The sequence below is a fragment of the Papio anubis genome, chromosome 10, assembly GCF_008728515.1.
Source record: "Papio anubis isolate 15944 chromosome 10, Panubis1.0, whole genome shotgun sequence".
Classification (NCBI taxonomy): Eukaryota; Metazoa; Chordata; class Mammalia; order Primates; family Cercopithecidae; genus Papio; species Papio anubis.
The window spans coordinates 33,266,517-33,292,329 of NC_044985.1; the positions used below are offsets into that span (position 1 = coordinate 33,266,517).

The window sequence follows — 25,813 nt, forward strand, 5'->3', positions numbered from 1 at the left end:
GCCTCCTGTCTCATCCTGTGACTAAGAATGCCTTAATTTTAACCTCCTGGGAAAGCAGCTCAGTAGGTCTAAGCCTTATTTTATCCAGACCCTATTCAAGATGGAGTTACTGTGGTTCAAATGCCTCTGACACCTCAGTGGCATCAGGCATCTACCATGCACTTGAGCTAGTCATTTCAGCATCAGTTTTGTCTCCATCTTATACAGCATTCAGCTAGTCATCGAGTCCTGTTGGTATCACTTTGGAAATGTCTCTCACATCTATATTTGCTTTTATTTCCTACATTACTTCCTTAATTTAGTCTTTCCTTGTTTTGTTTTTTTTTCCCCTCTGGACTATTAAATTAGCTTTTTAATTGGGTTCTGCCTTCTGCAATCCACTGTCTCCACTGCCTCTGGAGTTTTCTTTTTGAAACATAAATCTGAATGATGGGTTTACCAGGCTTCAGTGGCCTTTCATTCTATTGAAAAGTCCCTTTCTCTAGCTGTAGCCTTTCACAATATAGCTTTGATGTCCCTCTTCAACATTTTCTTCTGACCATTTTCTACTCCTTTTATCTGCCAAGACTCTGATCACACCAGCCCATTCAATGTTCCTAACTTTCCAACGTACTTTCCTGGGATGCCCTTCATCACCTCAATTTGAGCACACATCAGTGCTCAATTCTCTGCATGTGTAGGAGAAGAAAAGTTGTTTTCCTTTGTTCTTCATAATTCTTAATTGGAGTGGACCCCTGTAACAAAAGACAGATTAAGATGGGAAAAACAAACACAAGTTTATTAACACATATAGTTCATATATACATGGGAGATAAATGAGTAAATCTCAAAAAGGTAGATTTGAATTCAGTCTTAAATTCCATCTTTAGCTAAAACAAAGAAAGCTGTTGAGGGATACGGTTATGGGAGGTAACCAGGAAAAGCATGAGACACAAGGGTAAGATTCCTTATATAGATTTAAATTGGTGCCTTCTCCATTAATACGAGTCTGTAGTGATTTAGAGTCATCTTTCCTGATGCAGAGAAGGTGACACAGTTACAAACAGAGATTTCCTTTACAGATGTAAACTTTCCTACAAAAGGGTAACTTCTGCCCTGCTTTTAGAGCTTCTCCTGTGTTTTCAGTGTTCAAAATAATCAGCTTGAAATAATCTTTATGCCAAAGAGGCATACTTTGAGATGGCGTATTCTGGTCTCTTAAACACATCACTTTCTTTATGAGGCCTCCTTTCCTTTCTTGGTCGAGATAAACAGATGGATCCTCTGTTACCCACAGAGCACTATGTTTCTTCTCTAACCATACTGAGTGCTGTAGTCTGATGTGCATGAGAATTAATTTTCTTTTTGAATATGTCTGTTTTACTCAATAGTTTGTGAAGTCCTTGAGCTCAGCAGTTGTATCAAATTCATTTTTATATCCTTGGTACCTGTGGTAGACTGAATAATGGTCCCCTATAGATTTTCATGTTCTAATCCCTGGAGCCTGTCAGTATGTTACCTTACCTGGTAAAAGGGATTTCTTAGATATGATTAAGTTAAAGATCCTGAGATGGGGCTATTATCTTATCATGGTGGAGAAAGGCAGCAGGGTTGGAGCAGAGAAGATGATGTGATGAGAGAAGCAGGGGAAGAGAGGGGATAGTCAGAAGAAGCAGAGGTTGCAATGATGTGCTTTGAAGATAAAGGAAGGCACCATGAGCCAAGGAGTGCATGTAGCCTCTGGAAGTTAGAAAAGGCAAGGAAACTCATTCTCCCTTAAAGCTGCCATAAGGAATGAAGCTGTGCAGATGCTTGGTTTTAGCCCAGTAAGACCCATATTGGATCTAACCTTTAGAACTTTGAGATAACATGTTTGTGTAAGTTTCGAGCTGTTAATTTTGTGGTAGTTTGTTACAGCAGCAATAGGAAACTAATGCAGTGGAGGAGAGAAAAAATATTTTTTTCTCTACCCATTGTAGGTTTATGGATGAGGCCTCTATAACAAAAGACAGATTAACAAGAAAAAAAACATACAAATTTATTTAATAAATTTTTATGTGATGTGGGAGCCTTCATAAGGAAATTGAGACCCACAGAAATGGGTAAACCTGAGTATTTGTAGGCTAGGTTTGATAATGAGTGGATAGTAGTGGAGAAGTATGGTAGGATAAAAAGGGCATAATGTAATGGGAATAAATTGAGGAGAACTTAGAAAGATCTGTTTGTTCAGATTCTGCTCCGTAACTGTCTTAATCCATTTTGTGCTGCTACAACAGAATAGCTGAGACTGGGCAACTTACAAACAATATAAGTTTACTTGTTTCATAGTTCCAGAGGCTGAGAAGTTAAATATCAAGGATCTGGCATCTGCGGGGGGCCTTTTTGCTGCATCATCCCATGGCGGAAGGTAGAAGGGAAGGAGAGTGCTTGTGAGAGAGTGAGAAGTGAAGGGGGCTAGAATTCATTATTTTCTTAGGAATGTACTCTTATGATAAATAACCCACTCTGAAACTAATGGCATTAATGCATTCCGAGTCACCTCTTAAAGATCCCACCTCTCAACACTGTTGCATGGGAGATTTAAGTTTTCAACACATGCAGTTTGGGGGACACGTTCAACTCAAAACAGTGACCCTTCATCTTCAGAGACAAGGAAGTTCCTTTTCTCCTGGTATAGGGAAGCACCTCTTAGATGAGGGTCAATGATCTCCTTCAAGGGAAGGTCAGTAAGTTCTTCCTAGGTTTCTTGACCAGCTTTCGGGGAGAAGTATGGAGGCGGGTCAGAGAGACCTTCCTGCTACTGAAGGAATTTTTCTGACATTCCTTTAGCCTTAAAGTTTCAGTCCGCCACAGTGCCATGTTTTGGGTTAGTATGGTCTGAGCCCCATCAGCAGCACTTACACACATGTAACATACAGTTGGGCTCAGTGTATTTGCATCTGACCTTGACTAATCAGAGAATTGTTCTCGACGCCCATGATGATGAAAGCTAACATTTGTTGAACCTTTTGCTGTGTGCCAGTCACTGTGGTCAACATTTATATATGATCCTCATAATCACGCTATGGCACCGTTATTATCCCTATTTGGCAGATGAGGAGATTGATGCACAAAGTGTTTTGATAATTTTCCCCCAATCACACTACCCAATAGGTGATGGCACTGGGACTTGGAAGTGAGCAGTCTGGCTCCTAGGTCTGTGGCCACAGCACTCTGTCCTGCTTAGTCATGTTCTCATGTCACATATATAGAGTTCATGTGTGCTGTCCTAGTGTGATATGTTGTGAAGAAAATTGAAAGAGCTAGATTTGAATATTGATGCCTACACTAATCAGTTGACTCTGTAAATGTGGGCAAGTCAGCTAACCTAGATCTGTGTGCCTGTCTTTGTTAAATCATTCTTTTTGTGCTTACCTTATGGGGTTAATATGAAGACTGAATGATAAATCACATGAGAAAGTACTTTGAGAAACAGCAGGCACTACACATATGCTATTTATCAGTATATATTTGCTTGATGTATATCTTCTGCAGATTTCCTCATACCAGGATTACCTGGCTGGTCTGACTCATTTGGTGACTAGGGGCTTAATAATATTTGCTAAATGCATTTGATAAAAATGCTCTTTTGTTCTCATTCTTATATTTTGGGTTGTTGACACTAAAAATCTGAAAGCTCAGAATTTAGTCTCCTTCATAGAACTTTATTTTCTTTCCTACTTTTAAAAAAATGAGGCTTTCTTATCTCACTCCTGAGCTAATATTTTTATCTTGTAGCCCATAGGAAGGTGGGACTTACAGAAGATTTGCAATGATTTCAGCAGCTTTTCAGAAGGGCTTTGAGTGAACAGTTAATCTCTTGAGAATGCAAAGTCATTTGTGGCGGAGAGTCTTAGGCCAGTGTTGAGTTGCAAATCCTGGGGAGTCCTGACTCAAGAAGATAGGGAATTTAAAAAGAAAGCCAGTGAAATACATTTGATTCTTATTCTCCCTGTCCTGCCTTAGCCTGCAATGTTACTTATTCCTTTAAGATGCTTTAATTGCTAATTGTCTGCTGTTTGATTTTGAGGTTAGTTGAGATCACCAGGATGATGGAAGGCCTGACCTGACCAGACCTGAATTCATTGGTACATTCTCAACTTTTTGAAAAATTAATGAGTTTTGGCTGAGACACACCTGACTTTTGCAGCATCTTGTTTTTATTTATTGTTTCTTTTGTTTACTTGTCAGATATTCCCGCACACAACATGGATTTACAGAGTAGATTTTTTTTTTCCTTGCATGTTCAAAGAAAGTCAAGCTATCCTGATTGGTGCAACATACAGACATAAAATGCTACTTTGAGGGGCATGCTTATGGATGCATTTTTGTTCCTCTCTCATTGTTTCCTTGATATGAATTCTTAGACATAGAATTACTCCAGGAAGGGTACCAACTTAAAACATTACAATCAAACCAAACCAAAAAAGATGCATATTAATAGATTGTATTCCCTAAAGGCTGTACTAATGAACACTCCCACCAGTAGCGTATGAGAATGCAGATCTCACGGCAACTTTGTCAGTGTTCACTTACTCCGTAGCATCTCTGGAGTACTCACAATCTTCCAGGTTCGGACATTTTTCAGAAGTTTTCCAAGTCACCCTAGGTGATTTGAAGCTGAAACCACTGGTTTAGTTAATAGGAGAAAAGTATTTTCTCACTATCTCTTAGTGGTCTGAATCTCTCTTACTATCCCCTTAAAATAGATCAGTTGCTTTAGGTCATTGGTGTGTTTTGCTATACAGGACATACTATTCCTAATGAGCAGCCCCTTCATCAGTCTAAAACTCTCTTGAACCACTAATTCACAGTAATGTCACCTCTAGGCTTATTAACATAATCTTTTGCCCATGCAAAGCTCTCCAGTGTTCAAATAATTCTGCTGGATGATGTTACCTTTCAACTGAACCGCATCATCTTGTTGGCAAAGCACTTCACGAATACTATCATTTCACTATTGCAGGGACCTTGGAATTAAGACATCTTCATTCTATTTTTACAGAAAAACAAAAAGGAACTCAAATAAGTAGCTTTTCTCTAAGGTTGTGCAACTTATAATCACATGTTAGGACTCAATGTAGGTCTTCTGACTTCAAGTTCAGAGTTTCCAATGCTGTGTCAGAACCTGTCTTTGGCCTTCTCTAGTTCTGCTGCTTTTTAAATACGCAAATGGATCTGGTTATTGGATTGTTATTAAGGTTTTTTTTTTTTTTTTTTGGTGTCTGCATTTCTTATGCTCATTTTCTTCTCTGTATGCTCATTTAGAATTCTACATATTTACAGCTGTGTTTCTCAACTTTTTTTTATTATTGCTCCTCCTTCCCTAGGAGAAAAATTTAATTTAAATTACATTCTTCCTAATGATAGAAATTAAATATTAAACTGATAAGAACAGATACTATACTTGATCTTAGCCAAAAGGCTGAGAAGTGAAGAGAAATTAAATATTAAGGAATAAGATTTTGACAGGTACAGTTGAGCCTTGGAGGACCACAAACTATGATGTCTTATACTTTGTTCCTCAACAACCAATTTTAATCTTCTTGGGAGTTCAGAAATGCTGTTAATGGACACACCAATTTAGATGACTAACCCAGGCTATCAGGGCAGAGAGGAGAGCTGTTGAGCATACTGATGGATGGTATAACCATATGTGTGTAACTAGTGGAACACATGACACTGACATTACTCTCAGCTCACATCAACTAATGACTTACAGGGAAGCTGTGCTTCAATGTGGATGGCTAATTATTCAAACATGCATTCTGTATGATTAAACCACATGGGATTTCACATTTGCTTTTGTTTTCCATATATTTTATGGGTCATATAGGTTATATCTCCACCTTTCACCCACTGCCTGCCTTTTTTATTAAATATGAGCTTTGTATGAGGCTTTTGGCTACTTGTGGTCACAGCTCTGGGCTGAACTTTTAGATTCATTAGTCTCTGATTTGTAGCAGTTACCTACATTTTTACTTATACTTTTAGATAAATAAATGCTGGCCTGTTCACAGGCAGGAAAGCACTGCATTGGTAGATAAGGGCCATTCCATGCTGGGCTTGACTGGTTGCCACCAACTCTGACATCCCTGACCCCGTGGCAGGGAAAGAATGTAAATGAGTGAGAATAAAGAGCCCCAGGTAGCTTCTGTTTGTTTTTGCAAGAGAGCTAGATCTAGGTGATTTGGGAGAATGCCAGATACTATAAACACAGAGCCAGAGAAAAAGAAAAAGGATGGCAAGAAGAGCCCAGGGACTGGGGGAGGTACACTTGCAGGGAGTGGAGGTTGGCCCTGAAGAAGGTTTTCATTCATTTCTATGTGTAGAATTTTTAAGATTAACTTGCTAATTTTTTTTTTTTATTGAAGTCAAGCAAGATTTTAAGTCATTTATCAGGGCTCATAGAGTACCTATTTATAGAAGTCAGAATAAAAGTAAATGAACCATGAATGCTAACACACATCTTGCAAATTTAATAAGATTTAAAAGTTAAATAAACCAATGAGCCTACAGATTTTCTCCAGGGCCCCTTTACAAGTTTTAACTTTGTTTCCTTTCCACGAACTTCATTTTACACACTGTCTTGTGTGACTCTTTTAGCCTTAGCTTGTAGAATACTAAAATGATTACAAGCCTGCTTTTAGAGGATATTTCATTTTTAGTGAAACATTTACATGATAATGGTTTCCTATGTAACCTGCTGAAAAACAAAGTTTTTTTTTTTCTTTTTTTCAAGTGCTAGACTGTCAATCAGGATAAAGGAGATTGTATGAATTATTTGTTGTTGCATAACAAACTACCAGAAGTAAAACAACAAATATTTATTATATCAAATGTTGTATGGCTTAGGCGGGTCCTGTGCTTCAGGGTCTCTTACAAGGCTGCAATCAGTTGTTAGCCAGGACAGGGATCTTATCTGAAGGCTCAACCGGGAAAGATCCACTTCCGTGCTCCCATGGTTGTTGCATAATCCAGTTTGTTGAGGGCTTTTGGGCTGAGGGCCTCAGTTCCTAACTGCTTTGGGGGCCACCTTCAGTTCCTGGTTATGTGGGCCTTCTTGGCATTGGAACTTGCCTCCTCAAAGCCAGCAAGAGATACAGTCTGCTGGAAAGACATCCACCATCTTTGCCGTATTACGTTGGTTAGAGAGTCGTTAGACCAGCCCACACTAAAGGGCAGGAGATCACACAAGCGCATTAACACCAGATCGAGGGGCACCTTAGGATCCTAGGCCAAGGAGATACGTGACTCCATCCCAACAAGCCTTCAGGATCTTAGATTCTTTGAGGGAAGAGACCTTTTTTTCAGAGTTAAAATATTTACAAAACCTTTGTGAGGTGGTAGCTAGCACTCTGTGCTGAACTGGATTGTGGAGCCCTGGGCTAGGACTGTGTGCGGCATTAAAGACCAGCCACTCTGTAAATGCACGTAGAAAACAACCTCCTTGACCAATATCAAGCAAGAGAAAGAAGAGGCCTCAGAGCGCCAGCAAAACAATGGCAGAAAACATATCCTTATCTTTTCCTTCTCATTTTCAAAGGTGTGTTAGAGGGAAAGGAATATATTCTGGTTCTGGAGATTTTCAGTTTTCTTTTTATCTCATTAATTCCTGGCTGGGTGCTCCAGGACAAGATATCCAAAAAGCCTTTTTTGAATCGCAGGTACTGTGAATATAAATAGAAGAAAGACACCATCTCTTCCTTTAAGGAACTTACAGTCTTAAGGAAGAGACACAGATGGAAGTGGACAATTACCAAATATCATCAAAAAGCCTGAGAAAAAGTTATGCGAAAGCTACTGTGTGAGCACAGAGGCTGTAAACCTAATCCTAAGTTGCAGGTGGGTGAGTATTAGACATCACTCAAGAAAGGCTTCATGGAAGAGGTGACACAGAGTTGAATTAGTTGGACTTAACCTTTGAAGAAATGAAGGCAGGCTTTGCTGGGAGGCATTGGAGTATTAGATATAAAGGCTTAGAAGCAGGAGAGCATTTGGGACCTCACAAAACTGCAAGTTGTTCAGTGTAGATGGAGTTTAGGGGCCTTCTTGGGAAGTGGTAAAAATTGAGGCTAGAGCTGGGTGTGGTGATGCCTGAAATCCCAGCTATTCAGGAGGCTGAGGCAGGAGGATCACGTGAGCCCAGGAGTCAGAGGCTTCAGTGATCTATGATTGCACCACTACACTCCAGCCTGGGTGACAGAGTGAGACCCTATCTCTACAAATAAAAAATAAAAAGATGAGACTGGTAAGGTAGGTAGGAATAAAATGATCATCAGAGTTCTTGGATATTGTTCCAATGATTTTGGACTTTACCTTAGAAGAATCAGGGGATAATCCAATCAGATTATGCTTTAGAAGTAGAGAAGTATTGGAGGGATGTTAGGAGACAAGAAGACCAAATAGTATGTAGGCGAAGGGAGAGGGGTCTAAAACACAATGAAGTCAGAGGGAGAGGAGACAGTGAATTTGAGATCCTAAGGATGCAGAATCCTCAAGACAGCGTGATGGCACTGGTTATGAAGGGAGAAACAGGAAGAAGGGAAGCTTGACTTAGATTTCTGACTTCAGTGACTGGGTAGACAGTGGGGTGACTCGCCCGTCTACAAAATATTGGAAAGTGATACGTTTGAGTTCAGTTTTGGAATTATGCATTATAGGAGTTTGTAGGAATCTGAGCAGAGATGAGCAGTGTTTCAGGGTGTCCAGATCTGGAGCTCAGGTGAATATGGAGGAGACCACCAGGGGAGAGTATGCAGACCCAGAGGAGAAAAAGAGTGAAGGGTGAGTGCCTGTGACATCTGCAGTTAGGGGGAAGAGGACACTGTAGGAGAGGAGGAGAAATGAGTGGTATGATAATCAAGGTTCCCAGGGTTACAGGCCACAGGAGCCAACACAAGCTAGCTCAAGCAAAAACACACCTTTTAGAATTTAGGATATCAGGCACTAAAGGGTCTGGAACTAGGACCCAAAAAGTCTCCAGGAGCACAGCAGGCACTCTGTCACACTAAGGTCCTCATATTGCAACAAAGCTCTTTCCTTTTTCTGTCTAAACACCATCTTCCTCCACTGCTTTGTGTGAGTGACAAACCCAAAGCTCCTGAGTTGAAGCCCCCCTCCCCTGAATAACGAGGTCACCCATCCAACTGACTGCCTTTCGACCTCAACTCCAGTTTTCTGGGAGAGTTAGTCTAGTATTTCATCTTGGAAAGGTGCCCATGGTGTCATGCAGTACAAATGTAGCTAATGAGGGCCCACCCTGGCTGTAGTCAGCCCTTAGAGAAAGAAGGATGTAGTTAGAATCGTATCTACCATGGGCAGCCAAAATGGTAGGAAGACAGTGGCAGGAAGAGGGGTCAAGAAAGCCAGACAAAGGGAGAGATTCAAAGAGGAGGGAGAAAGTGGTCCACTGTGCTAGATGCCGCTGACCCAACAGAAGGATTGAATTCAGGAAGAAGAGGACTGTGAGTCCACGACTGAGTAGCTAAGTTTGTGAAAATAAGTGGGCAATTGTTGGTTTTCATGTTGGTAAGGCAAAAGTATGCTTCTCTGTGGGGGAAGAGGAGGAACAGGCATTAAATTGGGAGGGTAAACAATACAGATGAAGGAGGCCATAACAGATGGATGAGATTCCCGAGGAAGCAAGAGGGAACACAGGTGGAGGGATTAGCAGCAGACAGGAACAGGCCACGGTTCTCACCAAGGCAGGCAGGAAAGTGGGGTGCAGATGTAGATAATTTGGAGGGTGGGCTGCTAAGAAATTAAGTCCAGATTCTGGTGACAGGAATTATTTACTCTTGACGAAACCCTAAGTTCTTCTCTTGCTCCTTAAATGTATTGAATCAATGCTGCAATTTAAAGATCTTTGACAACTAAAGAATCTGGTATTCCTATGCCGGGGGATTGACACAGAGAGCTTAGGCCAGGCCAGGACTCTTTATAGGAGCCCCCAGTTGGGCCCAGTGTCCCTGTCTGAAGTAAATGCTTCTGTGTTCCTGCTGTGGTCTGTGTCCTCCCAGAATCCATATGTTGAAACTTAATTTCCAGTGTGATAGTATTAAGAGGTGGAGCCTTTAGGAGGTGATTTAGTCATGAGGGTGGAGCCCTCATGAGTGGGATTAATGACCTTATATAAGAGGCGTGAGGGTGCTGTTCATCCCTGTTCCCCTCCCATCTCTTTTACCTTGTGAGGGTGCAGCAACAAGGCACTATCTTGGAAGCAGAGAACAGCTCTCACCAGACACGGAATCTGCTGGTGCTCTGGTCTTGGAATTTCCACCGTCAAGAGCTGTGAGTAGTACACTTCTGTTGCTTATAAATATATCACCCGGTCTGTGGTATATTGTTACAGCAGAACAAACAGACTTGGACAATTCCTATGTAAGTTCAGGAATATCCGAAGAGAAGCAAACATAAAAATATGAATGTATCACTCCAGCCTGGGCAACAGTGAGACCCTATCCCTACAAAAAATTTAAAAAGTTAGCTGGGCATGGTGGTGTGCACCTGTAGTCCCAGCTACTCAGGAGGCTGAAGCAGGAGAGTTGCTTGAGCCTAGGAATTCGAAGTTACATAAGTGAGCTATGATTGCTCCACTGTTCTCCGGCCTAGACAACAGAGTAAGACCCTGTCTGTTAAAAAATAATGAATGTAGCTAATGACAACTGTACACAAATTAGAAAACTTCGAGTTTGTCTTTCTCCTGTCTTCTCGCCATGACTTTCCTCTTCTCACTGAGGCTGACTTCTTTTTATAAGTGACAGGATCCCACTCTGTTGCCTAGGCTGGAGAGCAGGGGGCGAGGCCATGGCTCACTGCAGCCTTGACCTCTCAGTCTCAGGTAATTGAGGCCGACTCTTGGTTGCATGAACAGTATAGGGCTGGGATCCTGTGCAAGATGGCCTTGCTCCCAAGTCTGTCAACTGTCACTGACTGGCAAAGCACGTATCTAAGGATGTCTGGCCCTAACTGGACTCATCTTCCCACCCACCACTCCATTTACCAGAAGATCTGGAAGGTTTTCTTCCATGCATCTTTAGCCGGGCTAAGTGAGAATTACTTGCATAGGATTCAAGAGAAACTTAGGTTTAGTAAAAAAGAGAAAGTGGAGTTATATAACATGAAATATTCTAAAGCAATATTTTTTCCTCTAAGAAATCTTCTGGTTTAGTTTATCAAAAAGAGGATGGGATGATGGTGATTTTACTCAAGTTAATTTATATTTCAAATGGAAGAAGCAAGCATGGTTTTTTATTTTATTTTTACTTTTATTTTTTGTATTTAGGAAGCAGAAACCATGATTTGTGGGAATTCTTTCATGGTGATAGTCACCAGCATTTTTTGAGTGCCGCACATGCGCCTGAAATCGTGTCGTCAGAACCCGTGCCTGGCACTTAGCAGGCGTCAGGAGGCACGGGTCTGCTGATGCGCTTAACTAGTGTTTGTGTTACCAGAAGATGCAGAGGGCAGACTTTCTAGTACCAAGGATGAGCTGTGAGAGTAGCTTTGTCAAATCTGCCAGACTCTGCTGGAGTGGCCATAGTACTCCTATGTAATCCTGATTTTAGGCCTAGAGATTCTCTGCTTGATCTGAGGAGGGGGGCTATTGGACCATCAAGGGAGCAAAAACAAGTCCTTAAGCCCTTCTGTCTGCCCATCCACAGAGGCTTCAGAAATTCCAAACCCAGGGGAGATGGCTCTTTGGGCTTCAGGTGGCAGAATAACTCGTAGGAGAGCTGAGGCGTTCCAGGGATTTGCTTCCCTGGGGTATTTATTTGAATAGGCCCTTATTCTGGACAGAAGGACTACAGGACTGTGCCTTGAAATAGAGGTTTGTTAGCCTTCTTCCTGGGTGAATAGAATGTTCAGTGGGTGCAGGTGAGGCTTTATCAGACTTCAAGCTGCCCCACCACAGCCCATCCTCATTGATTCCTAATACTTGCAATACAACTCTATCAGTGAGACCTTACGCCTGATGAAGTCCCCTTCCTCTCCTAAGACTATAGCCATATACTTTGCTCATGCTATTGTATTTTTGTCACTTTGAAGTCTCTGTTTGAATTTAAAGAGTGATCTCTTTGACTAACTTTCCCTAGCAGAATATCCAGATTGGTTCAAAACCCGTGAGTAGAGGCAGTAGGTCCTCTTAAATACTGTTGTCTTAAACACTGAGGGACAGTTCACAAGGACACCTTCATCTGGAGTGTTGGGTGCATTTAATTCTCACTTTTTAATTAGCAAACTATTTTGGGAATTGAGACATTTGACATTAGATGACTCCAGGATATCTCTGTCTTAAAGCTGGTCTAATAAACTTGCAGAGCATTCGAAAAATTTGATTTAGTTTAAAAAATTATTGATCTGGCCGGGCACCGTGGCTCACGCCTGTAATCCCAGCACTTTGGGAGGCCGAGGTGGGTGGATCACGAGGTCAGGAGATCGAGACCATCCTGACTAACACGGTGAAACCCCGTCTCTACTAAAAATACAAAAAATTAGACGGGTGTGGTGGCAGGCACCTGTAGTCCCAGCTACTTGGGAGGCTGAGGCAGGAGAATGGCATGAACCCAGGAGGCGGAGCTTGCAGTGAGCTGAGATGACACCACTGCGCTCCAGCCTGGGCGACAGAGCAAGACTCTGTCTCAAAAAAAAAAAAAAAAAAAATTATTGACCTCTATGAGTCAATGTATATAATGGTCAAGAAAAGACAATACTAATCCGTTGTAATAAAAGCTAGAGTAGTAGTTTCCTCTGAAGAGGGTGGGGACAGGACAGGGCATAAGTTTTCTAGAATGCTGGAAGTGTTTATAACTTGGTTCAGGTGTGAGGTAGGGGCATACAAACATAAAAATTCATAGAGCTTTATTTATAGCAGTGAAAAAGAACACAAAAATTTTCATCTAGGGGTTGATCTCATCATTCCCTAAGATTGCAGGCTTCATTATAGGTCCTTAGTGTAAATCTTTGTGGGGTTTTAAGACCCCATAGGGAGTTACAGGATCGGATTTATGCTTTGAGGAGCTCTCTCTGGTTGTTGCTAGAGAAGGGGTTGGAGGAGACTGAGTGAGAGCAGTGGCCATGACTGGGAGGCTGATGCTGCGGTCAGTAAGAGAGAGCGGGCCCTTGATTAGAGTGCAGGCAAGGGGCTTTGTGAGGTTCAAGAGAAGGTGTTGAAGGTGACTCCCAGGAGTCATACACGAGCAGTTGTGTGGAGGGAAGGGCCATTGCCTGGAGATAAAGAATTCAGCTGCAGACATGTTTAGTTTCTAATGCCAGTGAGCCACCCTTGAAGATGACAAGTAGGTAATTAAGTAGATGAGTCTGGAGTCAGAAAATCGGTCTGAGCTGAAGTTATAAATTTGGGAGTTGCTGGCATGGTATTTAAAGCAATGGGAATGCATGAAATCATTTTGAGAGAGAGCATAGAATAGGAAGGAAAGGGGTTCCAGGACTGTGTCCTGAGAAATTGCCACATTTGGAGGTCAGGTAGGGGAGGAGTCAGAATAGGAGGCTGAAGAGGAGTGAAAGGGGAGTACAAGGACAGCAAGGAGACTGGGCTGTCCTGGCATCCAAGGGAAGAATGTTACAAGAAGTGGTCAGCTGTGGTGAGTGCTGTTGTGTAGTCGAGTAAGTGGAGGACTGAAATCCTCAGTGAGATTTCATAGCATGGAGGCCATCCGTCATCTCTGCAAGAATGGCTTATATGGAGGTGTGCTGGTAGAAGCCACACTGCAGTGAAGCAAAGCTGTACTTTTTTTCTTGCAGGTTATTTGTTGCTTTAGTCGTGTATTCAGAATATCAATCCTGCATGTAACATTTAATTATATAAGCTTAATTCTATTGTGTAATGTAAAGGGATTAATTGGAATCCAGTTTCCTTAGCTGTTTTAGTGAAATAAATTGAAGATAGAAAATTGCTGTGGGAAACTATTTTTGAGGCTTTGTATTTACTCAGTTGGATTTTTAAAGAGGTCATTTTATGGTCCATTCCTGCCCCCATGTGGGAATGAACTGGACAATACTTGATTCATATTGCTTTAAAGGGCAAGGTATTGAGGGAACTTCTTGGGACATTTAGAACTTCTCTAGCTGATCCTGAGGCTAAGTATCCCTGGAGGCTAAATGGCCATCATCTTTTCTTAAACCAATCATGGGCCATGCGCAGTGGCTCACGCCTGTAATTCCAGCTCTTTGGGAGGCTAAGGTGGGTGGATCATGAGGTCAGGAGATCGAGACCATCCTGGCTAACATGGTGAAACCCCGTCCCTATTTAAAAAAAAACCCAAAAATTAGCCGGGTGTGGTGGCGGGTGCCTGTTGTCCCAGCTACTTGGGAAGCTGAGGTAGGAGAATGGTGTGAACCGGGGAGACGGAGTTTGCAGTGAGCTGAGATCACACCACTGCACTCCAGCCTGGGTGACAGAGCGAGACTCCAGCTCAAAAATAAATAAATAAATAAATAAATAAATAAATAAATAAATAAATAAAATAAAAAAATAAGAAACCTATCGTGGAAATCCCAATAATGGAAAGAAACCAGGGCAGGGAGGTCTCACATCACTTTATTTCAGAAGTCAAGCATATGGTTTTGTTGGCTAAAATACATAGACTGAGAAAAAAGAAAAACAAAGGGAAAAAGTCTCAATTCTATTCAGGTCTTGAGTGTAGGAAGTGTTTTGTGCATACGATTCATCTTATAGGTTTGTATTTGATATCGACTCAGTATTTAGTCAAGGTTGAAATGTAGAGTAGATGTGTGACTTTCCTACTTCCCGGGACACAGTAACATCTAGCCCTGGATCCTGGTGCTCCATGATACCGGGAATGAAGGCAGCAATTTGAGTATTATCTAGGTAGAGCCCAACAAGTAGTGGGTGCCCGAGTGATATTATGTTGAATAATGTTACACTGAAGGGAAGTCTGTCCCTGACAATCTCCCTTCTTTTGTTTGCTGAGTCTCATGTTCTTACGAGAAGTGATCTGTATTAATTTTCTTCTTATTCCTGTACTTAGGAGGTTCTCCTGAGAATCAAGAGGTTCAATCTATAATCTCTAGGTTTCTCTATGCTGTTGTCAACAGGGAGCGTTAACATCTTGCCTCATAGGAAGGTAGCACATGTTAGGCTTTTACTATAGATGGTTAATATTTTCAGGATGAAGTTTGATTTTACAGCATAGTCATATTTATGCACTATGATATTATAATACAATTATGAGGAAAAAGTCATTTTGTTTTGTTTTGTTTCGTTTCGCATGCAAGGAAATGTGCTGGGATGACCAGGAAAGAAAACAGTGAAGAAAACAACTTCACTCCCACTATTTGTGGAGCTTGTTTCATTCTGGCAGGAAGTCAGGGTGTCAGAGGAGATGGGATGTTCAGTTTGGTCCAGGTGATCTTCAGTCTTCAAGGATCTGGAGAGACTTGGGAGTTGTCCATGATTCATCAGAAGAACTGTTTCACAGACCTCAGGGTTTGTTTTGGTTTAGAATCACAGTGCCTTCTTACATTTTTCTTAGATTGAGGTGAAGGTATGAGTAGGTTTATTTTGAAGGTAGACAAACCAGGATTTACCTTGATTTCTTGAGTATTTTTCATCAGCATAAATGAACCCAATAAGTAAGTGCCCATGGGTGGCCCTATGATTTTTGATATACAGTTGGTATCAAACTAATTGTAAAGGGTCTTGGTGAGATGAAGTCATGGACTGTGGGAGGTAGATGGGGTGTGAGTGGGGAATACTTGAGTGAGAGGTTTCTTTTCCTCTGAAGGAATGATGATGATGATAATGATGCCTACTGTTTATTGAATGGGCACAGATGTGGTCCTGCCCTCTGTCTTGGCATGATGAAAATAAAGCTCGGCAAGTTCTTATGTGTTCTTTGACCCTGAAATCCCAATGGTCTGAAAATAGATTGAGAAAATACCTTTCCTAAAGAGAATCAGAAAAATGTTTGGGGTTCTCCCAACATTTTCTCTTTGTATATTCTTGTTTCTCTGTTTCTTCTACTATGCTTTTTTGTCCGCCCATTTGCTGTACCTGTTACCATGACATTTGAAATTCCCAAGTGCTATAAAGAGACAGCATTGTTAGTATTGCTGTTTGTTGTTATTTTTATTATTGCTGTGATTGCAGGGAGGGAAGGAACTGGGTTTGACAGGTGGAAGGGGGAATTCCAACAAGAGCACGTCTGGGATGATGGGAAGCCGAGGACTGGGATATTGAGAGAGTTAGACAGGATGTGACTAGTGAGAACAATGCCATCAATATGCAAAGCATACAGAATTGCAAGTCTGGTTCAAAAAATGCTACCACTGCAAAATTACAATAGCAGCGTTTTCTTAGTGCATATGCCAAGTGTTATTTTAGCCTGAGAGGAGGCTGCTGAACTGGAGATAGTGAACGCACCTAAACAAATGTGGCCTGGGATGAAGCTGCAAAAACACAAAAGGGCTGCGTGCTGGCATGGAAACCGCCTCAGAGCTGAAACAACAGAAGCTGAAGTTGAACAGTGTCAGCCCGGGATGTGTGGTTTGCCCTGGGTCTGTTTTGGAGGCCTTGGGAAAACAGCCCCACAGATAAATTCTCCAGATTTGCGGTCTAAAACTGGTACAAAAGAAACAGCTCTGTCTAACTTGGCAAGATTGAAGAGCTTTCTGGTGGTTAACTTGCACTGTGCATATCTATTTGTGTGCCCTGCATTTCATCTGAATACTATTAAAATAAATGGAGTTAGAAGTCCCTCACCCACCCCATTCTGACCCAGAACATTTTTTTTTTTTCCATTGCTTTCTGAACTCTGCTCAGTAGGGGGGCCCTCCTAGTTTGGAAAAACCACTGCTTGAGTGTTCTATAGGAGGGGATAAAGAACAAAGTCAGATAAACCTGATCTCCCATCTGTAAAATGCTGCTAATAATAACTACTTCATAGGGTTGTTGTGAGAATTAAATGCAATTAATAATGTTGCAATTTAATATAAAATTCATTATCATTAGATGCCATACATGTGTAGAAGATCTAGTAAAAAATATATTACTGGGTACTCATCGTGTCTTACCCACTGTTTCACTGTCTTTATATGCAATTTCTCATTTGGGATAAGCACCTTAATCCAGGTACGCACATAAAGCTTATAAAGTGTAGGAAGATTTGAAATCCTCAGAACTGATGGCAAAGCTCACATGTAACCATTGCTACTGTTCCCTAATTTGGAATCTGGCATTTTGTAGGTGTAGTACTGACTAAATTCATTTAATTAAATATGGAGCAATCCAAAGTTCACATGTTCTTTTCTCTTGGTTTCATGTAAACTGTTGACAGTGCAGTCACCAAACCTTTGTATCTCCTTTGTCACTGGGACCAAGAGATAGCATAAAAACAGACTTCTGCTGTATATGGTTATACATATATGAGCCATCTCACTATAGGACTCAGCCGTCTTAACCAGGGTCTGGACTGTTGCTGCTAAGAAAATTGATGACCCCTGGTTTAGAACTTTGTCTAACAACAAACGACTTTGAATAGGCAAGTGGTTTTTTGTGGTGAAGTAGATGACTCTTTTTTTTTTTTCTTGGAAACATGCTAAGTGATGTCTCTCAGGTCTGCTGGCAGGTTTTGTTGCAAGGAGACTATGCAGGAATCTGCCTGCTTGGTTTAATCACTGGAAAAAAAAAAAAAAAAAGACAGTTGCTGAGCAAGTCCCAGGTTGAAGTGGGCACTGTGTACAAGAACTGCTTTATCAGACTTAAAGAGATGCTGCGAGAGGCAAGAGTACTTCTCCCGGATGTAGGCTCTAACCTTGAAGGAACAGTGGCTCTCACAGGCCCGGTAATAACGTGAGCATAAAAAAGCAAAGTGGCCGGGCGTGGTGGCTCATACCTGTAATCCCAGCACTTGGGAGGCCAAGGTGGGTGAATCACCTGAGGTCAGGAGTTCAAGACCAGCCTGGGCAACATGGTGAAACCCTGTCTCTACTACAAATACAAAAGTTAGCTGGGTGTGGTGGCACATGCCTGTAATTCCAGCTACTCGGGAGACTGAGGCAGAAGAATTGCTTGAATCTGGGAGGTGGAGGTTGCAGTGAGCCGAGATCATGCCACTGCACTCCAGCCTGGGTGACAGAGTGAGACTTCATCCCCACCCCAGACCCCTCCCTCCAAAAAAAACAAGGGAAACTGTTAGGACGCCTCTGATCCTTCCAGTGTCTGTATCTGTGTTTGCTGGCTTTATCATTACTCTTGCCCTGGAGCCTCCTGCAGGCCTCATGTGTATTCATCACAAATATACCATCTCCAATGTGCCGGGCATGAGTCAGGCCCTGGGGATCCAGTAATGAGACATAGTTCCTATCTATATATTGTCTCTTCCTTTTTCTGTGTGCCTTCTAAAGCTGGAGATGCCATTTTACCTATTCTTGGAAAGACTTTCCTAGTTATGTGTAACTCATAGTAAGAATCAAGGGAGTATCTATGATTAATAATACATATATTTTGAGACAGAGTTTCACTCTGTCACCCAGGCTGGAATGTAGTAGCATGATCACAGCTCCTTGCAGCCTCAACCTTCCCTGGCTTAGGTGATCCTCCCACTTCAGCCTCCTGAGTAGCTCGGATTACAGGCACCTGCCACCACGCCCAGCTAATTTTTGTATTTTTTATGGAGACAGGGTTTTGCCATGTTGCCCAGGCTGGTCTCAAACTCCTTGGTTCAAGCTGTCCAGCTGCCCTGGCCTCCCAAAGTGCTAGGATTACAGGCATGAGACATTGTGTTCGGCCCGATTAAACTTTTAAGAGGACTTGTCCCATCGTTTCATGTTAATTCTCCTGTTTTTAAGTAGTCAGTTTAACAGCAATATTTTAACTTACTCTAATACTCATTAATGTATTAGCAAACATTTTCGGATGTCTCTTATCTGTAAGGTGCGATGTGGTTCATGTTTTTTATGAGTGATTATTTTTGTTTGTACAGATTTTTAAAATGAGAATTTGCAGAAGTTGAAAGGGGAGTCTTGCATTCAGCAATTTGCCCTGTATTTAATGAGCCAGGCACCTTGTGTCTTCCCCTCCTATGACATAGCCCTGCAGCTCACCCTCCAATTGACACATGAAAACTTCTTTCATGAAACGCACAGTGTCAGTATCTCTCAAGTACTCTTCTCCTCCACTTCCGGGGCATGATCTTGCAATGTACTCCTTACTGCCCCATCCTGGGAACTTTTACCTATATCCTTGTTTCTATACAGTGTTTAGCTAAGGTCCTTGACCAGAATATAGATCACAAGAAGTACTGGTTGTCAAATGTCATAGTAACTGACATTTGACAGAGAGATATTATATTTGAGGATGCCAAGAATTAGCAAACGTTTTTTTCTGATCATCTCAGGCTATTTGAAGAAGTTATGAATTCACCGAATTGACTGAAACCTGCCCTCTAAATAATTCTTCAGCACTACATAAACCAAAGTTTGTGTTGGTTCAAGCAGGCAGGAGGGCTGTGCATCTGTGGTATGGGAGTCCCCTCAACTAGAGGCTGGAAAAAACCAGCATTTATGCTGCAGCTGGTTTTGGTAACAGATGAGCAGCTTTAAATTGGGAGTCAGGAGAACTGGAAGACTGGAGCCCACGAGGAAGGTAATTGAAGCAGAGATGGCTCAGAGACCACTAGGACCTGTGCATCAACACCTGCCTCAGGTCTTTATGGACACAACTGCTAAACCTTTGCAAGCCTGAGGTTTACAAACCACTTACCTTAAATGTTTAACACTTAAATTTTGAGAAAAAAATTTTTAAAAGTTTACCAAAGGATGCCCAATGCCTGAAGTAGAAGAGAACCTTCATTTTACAATTGATGTTTGGAAGAAATTCCGGATTAGTTCATATTAGATTCAATGAAAATCAGCAGTGGAAGAATTTATTCTCATGATCATGCCTGAACTTATCTTGGGTGGGTACTTCAGTTCTGTCTTTGTGTCAGGAAAGGTTGTGGGCTGTAAAGAGCCCTGAGCTCAGCTGTGTCTCATGTCAGCCATGCTCCTTCAGAACCACAGAATAAGGCAAGGACTAGACATCTGAAATCACTCACAGCTAATAGCTGTAATTCCATCATTTAGTTCATTAATTCAACAAATGTTTATCAAGCATCACCTACTAAGTGCCAGGCATCTTCCTAAGTGATGGTTTACAGCAGTAAACAAACCAAATCCCTACCCTTGAGAAGCTTCAATCTGCAGCATGGGTGAGACAGACAGTGAGCAAGATAAATCAGTAAACAACAGTAGATATCAGAAGGTGAGAAGGAAGTAGTGTAGAGAACTCCCTCGAAACAGAGCAGAGGAATGGGAAGGATTTAACTCAGGCAGGGTACCCTGCTTTCAATAAGGAAGGCTTCCCTGAGAAGGTGACCTTGAAGAAAAACTTGATGGAGGTAAGGAGGCAAATGCCACGGGTCTCTGGGGAATCTTCCTGACAGAGGAAAGAGCACATGCAGAGGCCCTGAGGCAGAAGCTTGTTGGCAAGTGTGAGAAATAGTGAGCAGTGGAATGATCCTGAATAGGGGATAAGGTCAGAAAGGGGGAGAGGGGGCGGCTCTTGATTATATAGTTTCTTGAAGGCCTTTGTTATACTTCTGGATTTTGTTGAGTGAGGAAGAAAGCCACAGGGGGTTTCTAAGCAGAGCAAAGATATAACATAACTTATCTTTTAAAAGAATCACTCTACATGACATGCTAAGAAGAGGCTATAGAGGTGAAGCAGGGAGCCCAGGTGGGAGGCTATTGCAATATTCCAGACAAGAATTGATGGAGGTGGTAAAGGGGTGATCCATTTGAAAGATTTGCATATGGTAAGTTGTGGGTATGGGACAAAGTGTAGAGTCAAGGATAGTCCAAGCATTTTGGCCTGAACAGCTAGAAATATGGGAGTGGCCATTAACTCAGGCAGGGTACCCTGTGACCATAGCAGATGTTTGGAGACTGACCAGTTATTCTGTTTTGGACATTGTAAGTTTTCTAAGAGCATGAGACCTCCAGGAGGAAATGTTGGGTAGACAGTTGGATACAGAAGTATGCAACTCAGTGAAGACATCTGGGATAAAAATATGTAGTTGAGAGACATGAGCATATGGATGGTATTTAAAACCATCAGCCTGGATGAGCACACCAAGGTATGAGTGAGAAAGAAGGTATTGAAGGAAGGGTTTAAGGACTGACCTTTGGGATACTCAATTTTGAGTCTGGGACACAAGGACATAGCACAGGAAGGTGTGAAAAAACAACCATTAAAAAAGAAGGAAAGCCAGCCCAGAAAAGAGTCCCAGAAGCCAACTGAAGAAGAGGATATGAAGAAGATGTGATCTGCTGTGTCAAATGCTGTAAATAAGATGACAGTTGAGAACTGAGCAGTATATTCAGCACCCTGGACGTCATTGGTAGTTTTGAGGAGAATTGTTTGGGTGGTGTGGTGGGGCAGATGCTTTTTGGAGGGAGTTGAAAACAAAATGGAAGAAGAGGAACTGGAGACAAGTGTAAAGACTCTTGAAGAGTTTTGCTGCAAAAGGAAGAGAAGAATAGTCTGGTACCTTATAGGGGAACTTCAGTCAGGAGGATTCTGTTTTGTTGTTTGGTTTGGTTTTTGCTTTTAGAGGGGCAAAACAACAGTGTGAAGGTTTACTGCTGGTACTGATCTAGTAGAGAACAAAAAGTTAATGATATGGAGGGGAGAATTGCTATTGGGTTGCTGAGTAGGGAGGAAGAGATGCGGTCTGTTGACGAGGTGGCCCTGTTTTAGGAATATAATTCATCCTCTGTAACAGGAGGTAGGCAGAGTGTTTGGGCAAGATTCTCACAGGTAGATAGAGGTGGTGGTGAGACCATGTGGAAGTTCTTTTCTGATTTCTTCAGATTTTTTAGTGCAGTCAGAAAATAGGTCACCAACAAAGATTGATGCTTGGGTAGAAAATGATAGAAATTTGAAGGTAGAGAAGGAAGACAGAACATTGTCATCAAAGAGAATGAGAGCATGAGTGGACTAATGTCTAATACTGCAGACTAAATTTTAATGGTAACAGTAGATTTTTATTAACCTACATTTGTCAATGCTTTTCCATTTACCAAGTGCTTTCTCATATGTTGGTTGCCCCAACAACCCTGTGAAGTTGGCAGAGAGTTGGGTGTTCTAAAATCACACAGCTTGAAGTCAAAGTGTGGTTCTCAAATCCAGGTCATCTGAATTGCAGTATAGAATTCTTTCCTTCTGTTAATATTCTCTTTTTAAATGACTGTTAATTCGTGATCATTTCCAGGTCTGAATGTACTCATAGGATCTCTTTTTTCCCCTTATGTGTTTTATTGCTCTGAATAGTCCTAGAGAGAAAAGATCAGATTAAGTATTTTTTGTTCATTACTATTAAATGTTGAGTTTCACCATTTTCCAGTTATAGTTCAGTGTATAGCAAGTTTTAATGGGGAGAAAGTCCTTGTGGAGCTTAAAAATGAAACCTTCTTAATAGGAAAAACATAACCTTGTTAATGGAAGTTTTGGTTGCTTTCCAGCCCCAAAATACATTTTTAGAAATACATTAATTAACATGAGAAGTTATAATTTCCTTAAGTGCAAAGTATTACTATAAATAAGGTTGAGGTAGATGGAATTGCTCTTCTTACCTTGCAGTCACATCTCATACAATGCTAATTGTGCTGTACGCATAAGTAATATTGGGTTAAAATGTCTCTAATGTTCCCTTAGAGATGATTAGAATTTTTAGGTGGAATTATTTTCCTGTTGTATTAGAAGTCGTTTAATCAATTTCAACTCGTACATCTTCTCCTCAAAATGCCTACTCTTAAAATGAACTCCTTAACATACTCCACCATCTGAATATTTGCCCATTTCTTTCCACCTTTTTTTCCCCGACTGGATTCTATGGCCCTAAATCATGTTTGTGAACCTCATGTTGACATCAGTCGGCATTTCAGTTCAGTATTACTGTCTATACCATAAATCACTGGAGTTTCTAAATCTCTCATCAGCTTGATTCAAATCTTGCATAAGATTTAGTTAGTGTCAGAACAATTCAACTGTGCACAAATTCTCGTCAAACAAAAACTATAAGAATTGAGATCATTTTAGAACATCTGTAGAAAAGTAGTAGTTTTGATGGCATGTTTGCTATCAAATTGATAGCTATTATAATTATGTTAGCTCATTAATGTAACAAATTTATGAAAATATTGTGGGCTCTTCTCTAGAATTCTTTAAGATAGATAAAGTTTTCTTATAGTACTTCATATATGGTTTTGCCTGGATAAAAGGCAATATATCTACAATCTTTGATCTCTTACAATACTCTCCAAGGAAAATGGTCAGAATAAAAACTTCAGATGTCAATATCTGTTCTATAAAAAATTCTAATAAGTGCTTTTTAAATAAAATATTTCAATAGGGTATTTTTATTGTAGTGAAATATATATTGCATAAAATTTACAATTTTAACTAAAGTATATAATTCAGTGGCATTAATTAATTCAGCGTTTTGCAACTATCACCACTATTTCCAAAACCTTTTCATTACCCAAACTTAGTAAGTGCTTTTGAAATTACAGAAAAATGTTAAAACTTTTCTATGCCGGTTGACTAACCCTGAATAATGCCTTGAGTTTTAATAGGTCAGTAAAAATGTTTTGGGTCAAAAACTGAGTGTTCATTTTGTAATATTTTTGTTTCTTACTAGGATAAACTTAACCACATCTTTTGGCTCATTGATTATTGTTAAAATTCAGTTTTTTGGGGGGTAGGGTGATTGCTTTTGTGAGCCTTCTTTTAATCCTTTTTATCAGAGTACCACAAAATTAAACTCAACATCTGTTTAACATCAAAGAGATTTGATGATCATGTGCATTGCCACATGTACAGTCCAAAGATGAAAGTCAGTTCAGTTTAAAGAGACTCCAAAAACAGCTGACTAAAGGAAACAGTACATGGAAATGGGAGTGAGAGAAGCATTCATCTTATTGAGTCATTATGGGTCAAAGCCTTCCATGTACTGTATAAAAACCATAGAAAGAACCAGTTTGGTAAATTCCAGTGAAGTGATCATACGTTGAGCACATTTATAACTTTTCAATTTAAAGCATTGGTCCATTTGCTTTTAGATGATAGTGGGGATGATTTCCTAGTAACAGATGATATGTACTAGTAAGTAATAAAACTGAGTTTTCCTACATATGGTGTGTTTATTATAACCTACACCTCTTTCTTCACCTATAAAACACATATTCGTCCCTAAGGATCTAAATTAAATACTTTGTTTTGTGAAGTCTTCCCCAACTCACATAGACAGTCAATCAATCTTCCTTTGGTGTAATAATATGCTACAAGAAATACATATTATAGCAAACCTCACATTAAATTCCTGTTTTTTCTACACTGTAAGCTGCTCAAGGGTGGGGGCTATCTCTTATTCCTGCTTATATTCTCAGTATAGTTTGTGTCCCATAGTAGAATCCCATTAAATATTTGTTGACTCACTATTTGAATGGATGAACTGATCAATGTAAGCATCCATACTGGAGTCTTCATTTTTAAACACTATCTCAGTTATAAGATATTCATAGTTTATTTACTAAGGCAATTAGCAAAATATATATAGGATTCAATCGTATGCATTGAGGCAGCAGACATTTCCATTTGTGACATAAGCTGAAGGCAAAGTATTCTTATTACAAACTCGTGGGCATTTGTCAGTGCCTATAGAAAACTCAAATGACATCTGCAATAGAAATACCTGGATGTCTGTGTTTGTTGGTTGCCTATGCTAGACTATGAACTCTCCGTCATCTGCTTTGTTCCTGGGCAAAGGCTTAGCACTGGCCCCAATCATGGGCACTGGTTGGGGGAACGTTCCATCTGACATGGCGCCTACCACAGTTGTGTGCTTGTGTTGGCACTATAGCTATTAATAGTACCACAGTGGTAACGGCACAGAGGGAACAGCCTGACTCAAGGTGTCACCATGCATCTTTGTGACTAGACAGTAGGACTTCCCTTACTCTTCTCCAGGCTCTGTTTGTGGATGTAGACAGCATTTCTCTACCTTCAGTAGCTTGGTGGGACCATCCTTTCATTTCCTCTCCTTTCATTTTCTCTCTTTTCCCTTTGTTTCCCTTCTGATTCCTCCTTTGCCCTGAAGGAAAGTTATGAATCTCTAGGTGGCAGAGTGCAAATGGGGAAAGATGGGGTGTTCATTAGTGCCTGATGTTTTCACTGTGTGTAAACCCAGCCTACCCATCTCACAGACCGCCTTTGCCTGAGATCCTCTATTTAACGTGTGGCATTCAGAGCAGAAGAATCTGAAAGGCACATTTCTTCCACTAAGCCTCCAAGAGGACAGACCCAGCAAGGACATATTGGATTTATCTGAGTTTAATGGTATTAGCCTGAGACCAGCCATGATGTGCCAAAGACACTGGCCATTTGGAAAACTACCAACAGGGTCCTAATGTCAGTCATGTCTGCATAGGGCTACCTTGGTGACAATTTTGCTAAAATTCAGGGACTTGGATGGTCTCCTCAGTCAGGCATTTGGAGTGATTTATTTTCTGGGACTGAAATGACCAGTGGATTCAGTGAAAGCAATTAGACTGACTCTGTATAGATACTGAAATTTTCCTTTCCCATGATTAACAAACAGAGTAATTAAGCCTTGTTTGTTTGTGCTCATTCTGGAACAGCTATGGCAAAGGGGGAGGGGAAAAAGGTTGACTTTTCTTTGGCACTGGAAATCAAAATGCACATTTGTCT

General features: G+C 40.9%; 1 protein-coding gene and 1 pseudogene across 2 annotated transcripts in view; one reads left to right on the forward strand and one right to left on the reverse strand.

The window, feature by feature from the left end:
- The window catches only part of LYPD6 (LY6/PLAUR domain containing 6), a 166,575-nt gene that overhangs the window by 35,967 nt on the left and 104,795 nt on the right, over positions 1 to 25,813 (forward strand). The gene's annotated exons all lie outside the window — the stretch shown is intronic.
- LOC116269349 lies at positions 5,329 to 5,455 on the reverse strand (annotated as a pseudogene).